We start from the raw sequence: 12,247 nt of genomic DNA on the forward strand, positions 1-12,247 counted from the left end.
CCTGAATTTCTGAACATTTTTCGTTTTTTCTTTGCTAAACTGAAAAAAATGCCATCAAAGTGCCCTAGTCCCTCATCCTCCCCTCCCACCCCCATGAATTACTGAGGTCTTAAAGGAGCTGTGTCAGCCAGAAACGCAGTGTGTCCTCTGGATGCCACGTCTTTCACGACTGGTATTGAAGTGGCTGTTCCACCCTGCATTCCTGCAGACAGACTCTAGTCTGTGGGTGTGCGTGTGCACCCACAGCTGTGGCCTCACCAGGCATGTCCATGCCCTCCCCAAAAGGAGCAGTGCTGGAATCTCCAGAAGATAATCGACCCACTTTTAAACATGGACTCACGCCCACTGCCACATACAAGTGGACACTTTGAGCCATGGAAACGTCAAAATGAGAAATCGTGGTCCAAGGTCGCTGGCTCTTGGAGAGTCATGTGTATCTAGGAAATAAACGATTGGCTCTTCCTTGGACCGAGTAAATGCTGAGGTTGTGAGAATTGTCTGACTTTGTGCTCATGGTGACTAATTAAGCAGAGGGAATAATTTGGATATTGCAGATGACTTCCAGATGCTTTGAAAACAGCCTTTCCTTTTAAATGGAAATCCTCTCCCCCTGTAACACACGTTCTTACTGATCTGCCTTCAGATACCAAAGCAATGGGTCCAGGAACCCACCCCACACAGACTGTCACCACAGAAGTGCTGCTGAGGCACAGATGTAGCTTGGGTTTTGTTTTTCTAACTTGAGCGGCTACTCTGTCCCCTCAGATGTTCACATCTGAGCCAAGCTTTCGATACAGGTCTGCTGGAACCCAGTCTGCCTGCTGGGAGTAGCTGGTGGGCTGAACTTCCGTCTGGCCAGCCCTCTTCCTCTTGGGGTAGGTCTCTTCTGCCGCATTTCAGAGCCGTGCTATCGGGTCGGAGCTGGCCACCACCCATGGGTCAGCGTGTCACAGCGTGGTAGTGTCTTGGTGGCTGTGCTGTTGGATGCCTGTGGTGACACCATTTCAAATACCCTCAGGGTCACACTGTGGTGGGCAGATTCCAGGGAAGTTTCTAGACTACCACAAACTGGTTTGGGCCATCAAGTTGGGACTGACCTGTAGCGTGCGCATGCGCTCTCTCTCGCTCGCTCTCTCTCTCACACACACACACACACCCAGTGCGTTTTTAGAGGCAGTAAATTGCACAGGAGACTGTCCATCTTTCAGCAGCTGGTGGGTTCGAACTATGTGCCTTCAGCATAGCAGTACAATTTCCAAGTAGCTTTTTACCTCTCTCGAGTTGTTTATGGGAGAGGAGTTTTGTGCTGCACAAGTCAGACCCCTTTGGGATGTGAGAGTTGTGTTAGTTAACAGATGCTGCTGTAACACAGAATACCACAGAGAGTGACTTCCAAGGACACAGATTTATTTTCTCCCAGCTCCAGAATCTGACATCCAAATCACGGTCTCAGCTGTGTCTCTCTCTTGCTAGCAGCCCCAGGCGTTGCTGGCTTGTAGATAAATAGCCCACCCTCCCAGGCCCTAGTGTGAGTCTGTCTCGGCCCTGCTGTTTTTAGAGCTCAGCACTGGTTAAGTTAGGGCCCACTCTGTGCTGATGTTAACAGAACGGAGCCCGAAGCCAAACCCACTGCCACGGGGCCGAGTCCAGTGCGCACATTCTTCCCTCAACTTGCCAAGGCCGTAAATCTTTACAGGAGGAGATGCCCGTCTCCCTCCCATGGAGCCACTGGCAGATTTGAACCACCAACCTTTGCATTTTCACCCAAATATGCAATACACCACACCGCTTGGGCTGTGTCCAAACAGGATCCCACCCACAGGTACAAGGGCAAGGATTCAACACATGTATTTGGGACATAATCCAAAACAAGTCACCTAAGATGAGAAGCCTTGGGCAGGGGCCAGGAGGCACTCTGGGGCGTGAAGCCCGGCTCCAGCTGGTGTCCTTGGGCAGTGACGGGCTCCCTGCTCCAGGCTCTTCATTTACAAGATGAAGGGATGCACGCTGCACTGGGGCTTGTGAAGGTGAAGTGCTTTGTAATTGGAAGCCACCCAGGACTCCCTGGGAGGGCTAGGCAGAGGCAGACCTGGCTCAGGGGTAGAATTCTTGCCTTGCATGAGGGAGACCTGGGTTCAGTTCCCGGCCAGTTCACTTCATGCTCAACCGCCTCCTGCGTGTCTGGAAGCTGTGATTCTGAGCAGGGGTCAGAGGAGCTTCCAGACCAGGAAGGAAGGCCTGGTCACCTACCACCGCCCACCCGCCGAACCCCTTTGGTCACTGCAGTGTGGTCTCATCTACTGCCAGCCACCTGCCCTGTGGTCACTGCAGTGTGGTCTCGTCTACTGCCAGCCACCCGCCCTGTGGTCACTGCAGTGTGGTCTCGTCTACTGCCAACCACCCGCCCTGTGGTCACTGTACTGTGGTCTGATCTATTCCACCCACCCTGTGGTCACTGCAGTGTGGTCTTACCTACCACCAACCACCCGCCAAAACCCTGTGGTCACTGCAGTGTGATCTGATCTACTCACCCATCTGCTGAAACCCTGTGGTCACTGCAGTGTGGTCTGATCTATTCCACCCACGCGCCCTGTGGTCACTGCAGCTGGTCATGGGGACGGCACAGGACTAGACAGCATCTTGATCTGTGCATTCACTCACCCTGTTGGGTGGCCAACTGGATGATGTGACAATCCCCAGAGACTGGGCCCCACTGGAGAGACCCCTGTGACTGTTCCAAAGGGCAGGACTGGGATCAAGTAAGGAAGGGTCCATGCCTGGTAGTTTAAACATTGAACTGGGTCCCTGTCCCCCCCCCCCCCCCCCCCCAAAATTGAGTTGTACTTCTGAGCACTGTTGATGAGAAGCTACACACAAGCTCCCCTGGGTTCGGCAGCCCTTTTAAACATCGGGGACATGTGTCTTAAAACCAGCCGGGACATTTGGGTGACAGATTCCTTGCAGTGACTTCTGACTCCAGCAGGGGAGGTAGAGGGTTAAAACTTGAGTGTCAAAATTAATCCCTCTGTCCTGTGGCTCCTCTATGAGAGCTGAGTCAGAGGCAGTTGCATTAACCTGGAGTCTTCTCTGCGCAGCAGGTGTCAGGCAGCTGCTTCCCAAAGACTGGTAATTCTGCTCTACCCAGAGGCGCCTAGGAAGATAGGTCTGGCAGTTGCTTCCATAGACTCAGCTGTTGGAAACAGGATGGGGCACGGTTCTGCTCTGAGGCTCAGTCACCAGGAGTCAGAGTCAGCTCCAGAGCAGTGGTTTTCAGGTGAGTGGTGGCTTCAGCATCCAGAGTGAGTGGTCCACAGCAGGAGGCCAGGGGCCTGCAGAGAGAGCAGGACCTGAGGGCTCTGGACTGGGAAGCAGGGCACTGGCTGGGGTTCTGCCCCTTGCTGGGATCTCATACTCCTTCCATGCATAGTTTTTTGCTACTTTATGTATTATTCGTACTATATCCTCCACAAACATACACCAACTCCACAGTGTGTGTATGTCAGTAACTGGATTACATGCTTTAAGCTGCAACTCCAGTCTCATCCCAGCTTTCCAGTTGTTCTTCCTAAGAGCAGCTCAGAGCTGACATTCTTTACTAAATAAGCTAAACTGTTGCTTTGAAGAAGATTCCAAGGGAGATTGTTGGTTACGAGGATAAAAGGGATTTGGGGGCAGCAATTTTGAGGGGGTTCCTTCAGCCTCAGTGGTTCCATAAATTTTGGATTCCATGAAAATTTTAAATTCTGAATATTACTCTCCTTTGATCAGGGCTTTTTTATTCTGTAATTGGGAGGGGTTGCAGAGAGCTGAACCCCTGTGAAAACCACTGGGGGCTTATCATTCAGCACCTCCATCCAGCTTGGATCCTTGGCACTGACCAGCCCTGGAATGTGGCTGTTAGGAGCCTGGGGTGGGGCGGGGAGTCCTCAGGGTAAGGGGGGGTCTGAGACACTCAGCGTGCAGTGTCAGCATTGACTTGAGGATATCTGGGGTGGGGGGCACCCATCAGATTCTCCAGCGGTTTGCGATTTTCCAGGTGCGTAAGTCAGATGGGGCTGAAGCTCCTCTCTGATCCCAGCGCGTGGGGCTGTGAGAAGTCTGTAAAATCTCGTCTGTTCGTTCTGCTCCATCCTCCAGAAGCAGCGATGCTCGGTGAATTCCCCAAAAACGAAATTGTGACCTCCAGTGGGCATCACAGGCCCCTTCTCAGCTCAGGGCAAGGGCTTCCAGACTGGGAGGGGCAACCTCTGGAGATGGAGATCAAACCCATCACCGGCAAGGTCTGACCTGGGGACTTGGGCCACTTGGGGTACAAGAGGATGAGGAGGTAGGAGGCCAGGTTAGGATGTGGGGGCATTAAAGACAGTGGGCATTGACTGGCCTCCACCAGAGGCCAACCCCATGTATGTAGGAGTAGAACAGTGCCCCATGGGGTTTTCTGTGAATGAATGGGGAGAAACAGAGCACCAGGTCTTTCTTCCTGTGCACCTCTGGGCGCACTCAAACTGGCAGCATTTCCGTTAGCACCTGAGCACATTAACCAGCGCGCCACCCGGGCATTCCTTGGGCAGTGTTCTCCTGTGATCCATAAATGGTTCAGTGACTAAATATCAGACCTCGGGTGGCCTAGAGGTAAGAAGCTGCGCTGCAATCTCAGAGGCATGAACTTCAGTCCTGCCACATGCCCCGGGAGAAAGGTAGAAGGTCTCCTCCTATGCAATTAACTGCCTCTGAAACTCTCTGGAGGGTCAGCTCTGCCCCAAAGGCAGGCAACAAATATCAGAAGCAGATCACCAGGATTTTCTTTCAAGGCACCTCTGGGTAGATTCGAACTGCCAACCTTCTGATTAGTAGTCAGGCATGGTCATTGTCTGCACTGCCCAGAGACTCCAAGCTTAACCAGCCTCCTAGTCCAACCCCGCCCCCCCCAAGGTGGTGGGTCTGCCCCTCAACAGCATGGAGGCCATGGCAGGACTAATGCCTGATGCCCAGCAGGCCCCGGACCGACCTGGTGGGACACCCCAGGGCAGCTGTGTGGCTGTCATCGCCGCTGTCATTGTGGTGACATAAGGCTGAGCATCCAGGCTCCTGCCGCTCTCGGTGACTCCACAGCTGAGGGCCATCAGCTTCCTAACAAGGTTTGCCTTGGTAACAGGGAAACAGATCATTTTAATTAGCATCCGATAATGAATTTAAACGGCACTGAATTCATTCCAGAGTCTCCCTTAACTGCCCTAAATAACATCACGCAGAGGCTGCTCCGCGGGGTAACAGCTGAGTGGTGACTGCGGAGGACGCAGCCTGGCGGGTTCACACCAGAACGGCTCTTTCTGGACTAGAACCAGGGGCCACCAGAGCCTTGGATGTCCTCTCCTATCCTCCTGGTCCCTGGCACGGGACTTTACATGCCAAGCTGCTAACAGAAGTTCTAATTCACCCAGAGAGAGGTGGAAGAAAGGTCTGGTGATCAGCCTGCTCCAGGAGTCCCGGATGGTGCCAGTGGAGGCTCAGGTCCACCTAGAGGTGCCTCAGAAGAAAAGTCTGGTAATCTACTGTCCCCAGAACCAGTCATTGGAAATCCTATGGGTCACAGGTGAACCTGATGGTCACTCATTTTTTAATTGCCCATTCGCCCTACCTCCCTGCAACGTGGTTCAAGTCCACCTGCAGCTCCACAGGAGAAAGATGGGCAATCTCCTCCCATGGGGTTTACAGCCTCCCAAACACTGCTTGAGGACCAGCTCTGTGTTGGTTCCGACTTGACGATAAGGAGCTTCTTCCCACCGCCTCCTGGTGGCCCATGCCCTTACCTCTCATCCCCTGTACTTGCCCCCCTCCCTTAGCTCAGACCTTGCTAATAATGGGGCTTCATTCTACACTTGGTGAGGTCCCCCCCTCCCAGTGCCAGTCAGGAAGCCTGTCAGTCCTTCCGTGCTGCCAGCTGTGGAGGGCCCTGTGACCTTGTCTCCCGCCCTTCGCTGCACGGGAACAGGCAGCATCTGGGTGGTCCTCTCGCTCTGATGTATGAGGTCCAGAGGGGCAAGGAAAACGCCATGTCCTAACCATAGAAAGTTTTCATGTGGGTCCCCTTCCCGTTAAAGCTCTGTGGAACTGGCAAAGGATATTTGTAGTAAACCTTTCTCTGAAAGAAAAGTGCTTTTGTTTGTTTGTTTGTTTTACCAACCGAAACCATAGACATGGACGTGCTCTTCGGGGCTGAGCCAGCTGGGCTCGTACAGGCCGTGCCTTCCCTCGGAAGCATTACTGCTTGGCTCACAGGCAGGGAGCTGGCTCTTGGGTTAGTTGTGGTTACTGTTATGTGCTGTCAGATCCACTCCTATCAAGCCTGTGAACAGCAGTTCTTAATCGTGCCCAGTCCTGTGCCGTCCTCACCGGCTCTGCCATACGCCAGCCTCTTAGTTACTGTGTTAACCCACCTCGATAAGGGGCTTCCTCTCTTCTCTGACCCTCCACCCTTCCTAGTATCATGTCTTTTTCCAAGGACTGTTGCCGCCGTACAACATGCCCAGAGTGGGACAGACCAGGTTTCACCGTCCTTCCTCTAAGGAGTGTTCTCCATGCACCCTCTCCAGCACAGCTTTGTCTGTTGTTTTGCCAGTCCATTTTCGCCAATACCACAATTCAAAGGCATCAGGCATCATTAGTCATTAGCCAACTTTCAGATGCACAGGAAGCCAGTGAACGTTCCACGGCTTGGATCAGGCACTCCTTAGTCTTTTTAAACAGATATCCTTGGGGTTAAGAACTAAAGAACAGATTTTCCCACTACAGCGCGGCTTTTGGGTTTTGATTGCTGTCCCCATACTGTTGACTGTGCAGCCAAGGAAAGTGAAATCGTTGACAACTTCAGTTTCTTTCTCCATCTATCGTGGTGGTGCCTAATTGGGCCAGGGGTGAGGATTTTTGTTTTCATGACGTTGAGATGTAATTCATACTAAAGAATATAGTCTTTGATCTTCTGCTGTGTTTCAAGTCTTCTTCCCATTCTGAAAGAACACTGTCATTTGCATAATGCCTGTGTTAGTGAGTTTTCTTCCAATCTTGATGACACGTTCGTCCTCGTGGAGTCCTACTTCTCACATGATTTGCTTGGCATACAGATTGAATAGGTACGGAGAGAGGCACACGTCTTCCATGGTAAACCACACAGTGGCCCCTCACTCTGTTTGGACTACAGCTGCTTTTCCTCGTCACACAGCCTCTTCTGACTCCAGCTTGAATTTCTCAAAGTTCTTTGTCAATGTACTGCTCCAGCTGTCACTGAAACAAATCTTCAGTAAGATTTTACTTGCATGACATTAACTGTATTGTTTAATAGTTTCCATATTCTGTTGGATCTCTTTTTAAAAATGAGAACAAATATGGGTCTCTTCCAGTCAGTTGGTCAGGTAGCTGGCTTACAAATTTCTTGGTATAAACTAGATTGTAGGCCCATGGCTGCATCTGTTAACTGAAATAGATCAGTTGATATTCTGTCAATTCCTGGGGCTTTATTTTTTGCCAGTTCCTTCAGTGCAGCTTGAACTCCTTCCTTCCTTACCATTAGTTCTTGATCATAAGCTGCTTCCTGAAATGAGTCATGTGGACCAATTCTTCCTAAATAGTTACTCTGTGTATTCTTTCCATCTTCCTTTGATGTCTCCTGCATCATTCAAGATTCTGCCAAGAGCATCCCTCAGTGTTGCAACTCTAGGCTTGAATTTATTCTTCAAGTCTTTCGCTTAATAAATTCTAAATGACCTGGACTGTTGTTACTTTTAGGCAAGCCTCAAAGAGAGGCGCTCTGATAAGCACAGCAATTTACGTGTAGCTATCACTTGAGCCTCCCCCTCCAGGCCCTGCCCCTGGGGCTGGGGAGATAAAAAGCCAAGGCTTGTTTTCAACATGTGGACGGTTTTATTAATATTGGCAATTTACAGCTGATAAAATTAATTGCTGCTTTTATCAGCAGGCTGTCTGGAAGTTTGGTTTAGAATCTGTGACTCACGAAATGTCCAGGAGCTGCCCATCCCTGGGAGCGGAGGCTGGCTGAGACCAGTCCAGACTCTTCATCAATGTGAAAGATTGTTTCCAACAGCCTTTTACAAGCTCAGACAACATACTCTAAAGACATTCACTCTCCTTGCCTGTAGCTGGACACGGAGCTCTGATGGCTTAGAGATAAAGAGCTGCACTGCCACCCCAAAGGCTCACAGTTTGAATCTGTCCACTGCTCTGCGGGACAAAGATGGGCAGTTTCCTCCTGTGCAATTTACAGCCTCTGAAACCCGCTGCAGAGTTATCACACTCAATGGTATATAAGCACAACAGCTCGTGGGTGCACGCCGCCCTCATTGTGGAGGTGCAGTTCGTAGGGATGTGGATTAGCTTTCAACTTTGAGATACGTGAATGAACAAAATGGCCCCGTGGAGGGTCCTAGCTCTGATGGCAAAGTCAGTAGAGACTCACATGCTAACCCCAAAGCCCCATATCTGTGGGGCTTTCAGTCTACAGCTGCTCTGCAGGAGAAAATGAAGATCTGCAGTCTCCTCCTGTTTCAGTTTACAGCCTAGAGAACCTCAAGGGGGTTCACTGAGTCAGACCCGGCACTGCGGCACAGTGAGGAGTGAAACGGTGAGTGAAGGAGAGAACACAGGGGAGCAGGTCCTGAGTCCTTCTCCAGAGTGACCAGGAGAGTCGGACTGCCAACGTCCTGGCCAGCAGGCAAGCACACAACCTTCATGTGAAGATCGTATCACGACAATGCTATCAGGGTATATAGTGAGAGGGTGATTTGTCAAAGGGCAAAAATACCCCAGATTCAAACACTGTCTCTGTTGTTGTTGTTAGGTGCCATCAAGTACAGCTCACAGCAATCCTGCGGACAACAGATGAGCCCTGTCCTGGCCTGTCCCAGGCATATTCTGACGCACTTGCGTCCACTGCTGCGGCCATTAAGTCAATCCATCTGTTTGAGGGTCTTTCTCTCTTTTACTGACCCTCCACTTTCCCAAGCATGATGTCCCCCTCCGAGGAACTGCCTCTCCTAGCTACATGCCCAAATAGAGACACTTTTTTATTAAGACACAAGACAGAGACAGATCCTTCTGGAATGAGGGGAACCATCAGCACGGTACTGAATGTGTTTCCTGAATCAGGGCTCCAGGTCAAGAATCAGAGTTGGAATTCAGGGGGCCCCCTCCAGCCTTCAGCATTCCTCAAACTGAGTGCTCAGGTTTGAAGCTGTGGTACCACTAACTGCTGTCACACTGACTCTGAACTTGGGCTGGCCTCATGTGTGACAGTGTAAAGCCGCAAGCCACAGGGCTTCCAGGGTCTGACTTTTCAGAAGTCAATCACCAGGACTTTTCTTCTGAGGCACCTCTGGGTGGATGAGAACTGCAAACCTTTTGGTTAGCAGTCAAGTGTATTAACCATTTGTACCACGCGGGACTCCTCTCTCTCATCCTCTGTGTATGTGGATGGATACTCTCATTGCTGTCACGTCAGAGTTGACCTATAGTTTACCCACCAGCGGGGTTTTGGAAGTTATAAACCACATGGGAGAAGGCCCATCTCCACTGATGAGGAGAGAACACAGGGGAGTTTGTGTTTAAGGTGGAAGGCTCGTCCGCAAACTAGGTTCCCACTAAACAGTTGCCACACAGATTATCCAGTGATAATGGTGATATCTGAGCTCCCCAGCAAATCCTGGAAGGCTTTGACAACTGAGGGTGAAGGCTAGGGAGGGCTGGACAAGGGTAAGATTGTCCATGGCTGCTGGACTGCTGGCCAGGACGTTGGCAGTCCGACGCTCCCGGTCACTCTGGAGAAGGACTCAGGACCTGCTCCCCTGTGTTCTCTCCTTCACAAACCACAAAAAGAGGTGGGTTGGCACCGTCGCTCCCCACAGATTACACACCAGCCTTTATTGTTGTTGTGTACAGTCAGAACTGGCCCATTAGCTGACCCTCTGGCCAGTTTTCAGAGACAGTTAATCGCACAGGAGGAGAGTTTCCAGAGACAGTTAATTGCATGGAAGGAGATTACCCATTCTCCCATGGAGCAACCAGTGGATTTGAACCACGTACCTTCAGGATTGCAGCGCAGCTTCTTGCCACTAGGCCACCAGAGCTCCAGCTTCCTTACAGGCAGGCATATGTATAATTGACATTACTAAATAGAGCACGTATGATATCATTTTTACATGTGTATTATTGTATTATTTTGTACCCCTCTCTGGTCCCCAGCAGGGGCACCTCACTGCCTCCCCACCCCTTGGGCATCATCTGTACAGAGCTGTGCTGCCCCCGCCCTGCTGTCCCTGCCCCCGCCCTGCTGTCCCTGCCCCAGAGGTCAAGTTAAAAGTGGGCTGCATCTTTGTCTCCATATCTCAATCTGTCCTCCCCACAGCAGCCCTGGACAATCTTACCCTTGTCCAGCCCTCCCTAGCCTTCACCCTCAGTTGTCAAAGCCTTCCAGGATTTGCTGGGGAGCTCAGATGTCACCACTATCACTGGATAATCTGTGTGGCAACTGTTTAGTGGGAACCTAGTTTGCGGACGAGCCTTCCACCTTAAACACAGTAAATCATGCATTAAAATAGTAAGACATGGCTAGAAAGGCGGCGTCTGAAAGGAACTGGGGCTACTGTCAGCTGACGCTGAAACATCACATCAAGCCACTGCTCCCCTGAAAGACCAGCACACAGCTGTGGCCACCCCAGGCCACAAAAGTGACGTGCTCTGTGGGCACAACTCTGTGGAGGATGACCTTGGGGCACCTGCTATCTGAGTGCGTCAGGAGCAGGTGGCCTGCACTCTGGGAGCCGAGAACTAGATAGGAAAGCTTGCAAGCTGCTGCTGGTTCATCACGTGGCCTGCTGTCCTTGAGCTCAGAGGCTGCAGGAGGACCCAGAAAGGATACAACGCTGGTGCAGGAAGTAAATGACGAGTTCCACACCCTTCGCAAGAGTGCTCACCACCTCCGGGCCTGCACGGGGAGGCGTTACATCTCTGCCCCAGCAGACGGCCCTCAGGAAGGCCCTGTCCTGAGTGTGGCTGACTCCAAGCCCTCAGCAGCTCCAGGCTCTACCCACCAGTGCCTTCCAGGGGGCATCGTCCTGCCTTGCTGCTTTTCTCAGAAAACTCAGGCACATTCAGAACAGGCTCATAAATCACCCTCCAGTGGTTTTTCCAAGGCTGTAAATCATACAAGAGGAGACTGCCCATCTTTCTCCTGCGGAGCTTCTTGGGGACTTGAACTTCCAGAGGGGTGCAGCCAGAGGTGCTGTTAGATTGACCCAAGTGTCCGAGGAGACTTGGAGGCACTGAGGCAGGAGGTCAGTGCCCACTAGGAGACACCACCCCCCTTCCAGTACTTGAGACCAAGGGGAGCCAGCCAGTTGTTGTTGTTGTTGTTGTTGTTAAGTGCCATCGAGTCACAGGCGACTCATAGCGACCCTATGAAGGAGAGTCCTCGACACTTGGGTGTCTCTCATCCTCTCTTCAGGTTCATAGGGTTTCCAGAGGCAAGCTATTTTGGAAGTGGATGCCACTCCTGCTTCCAAGCTTGTTTTAATTGGGGAGCTTCACCAGACACTGTCCGCCATGGGTAACCAACCATTTGACACATCACTGTCACAGTGTTCAGCCTCACAGCAACCACAAGTGACCGCGGTATGGCAATTTGTACACCAGGGCTATACGACCCAGAGGAATGTCTGAACACAAACAATGAAAGACTGGCCTGAGGGCCAGGGATTAAAAGTCACCCACCTTGGCTTGGTAGCATCACTTTCTGTCCACTGGGCCAGCTGATCACTCTGTTGGAGGCACTGAGGCAGGGGGTCGGTGCCCACTAGGAGACAGCCCCCTTCCAGTACTGGATACCAAGGGGAGCCAGCCAGTAGTCTGGTCTAATCACTAGTCACCCCGTGGAAGCACCACAGGACGAGTGCAGGTGGTGGGGCGGCATGGAGAGATGTGCTGAGTTTGGACACCTGTTGACCTCGTCTGGGTGAGAATGAGAGAGCTGGTCTAACAGGCAGGGAAGTGTAGAGCCCTCCCAGCCTCTGGCTGGTCCCCATGAGCCTTGGCTTGGGATAAGCTGACCCTGACTGAACGGGGATGTATTAGATCTTACAACGAGAAGCCCTTGGCTGTGGAAGGCTGAGGTGTAGAGCAGATCCTTAGCTCCAGAGCTCCATTCTGATTCTTCACACAGGCTCACAAGTGATTTGACTAA

This window comes from Elephantulus edwardii, unplaced genomic scaffold (assembly GCF_000299155.1).
Source record: "Elephantulus edwardii isolate Elephantulus edwardi_28Jun2011 unplaced genomic scaffold, EleEdw1.0 scaffold00014, whole genome shotgun sequence".
Taxonomy (NCBI): Eukaryota; Metazoa; Chordata; class Mammalia; order Macroscelidea; family Macroscelididae; genus Elephantulus; species Elephantulus edwardii.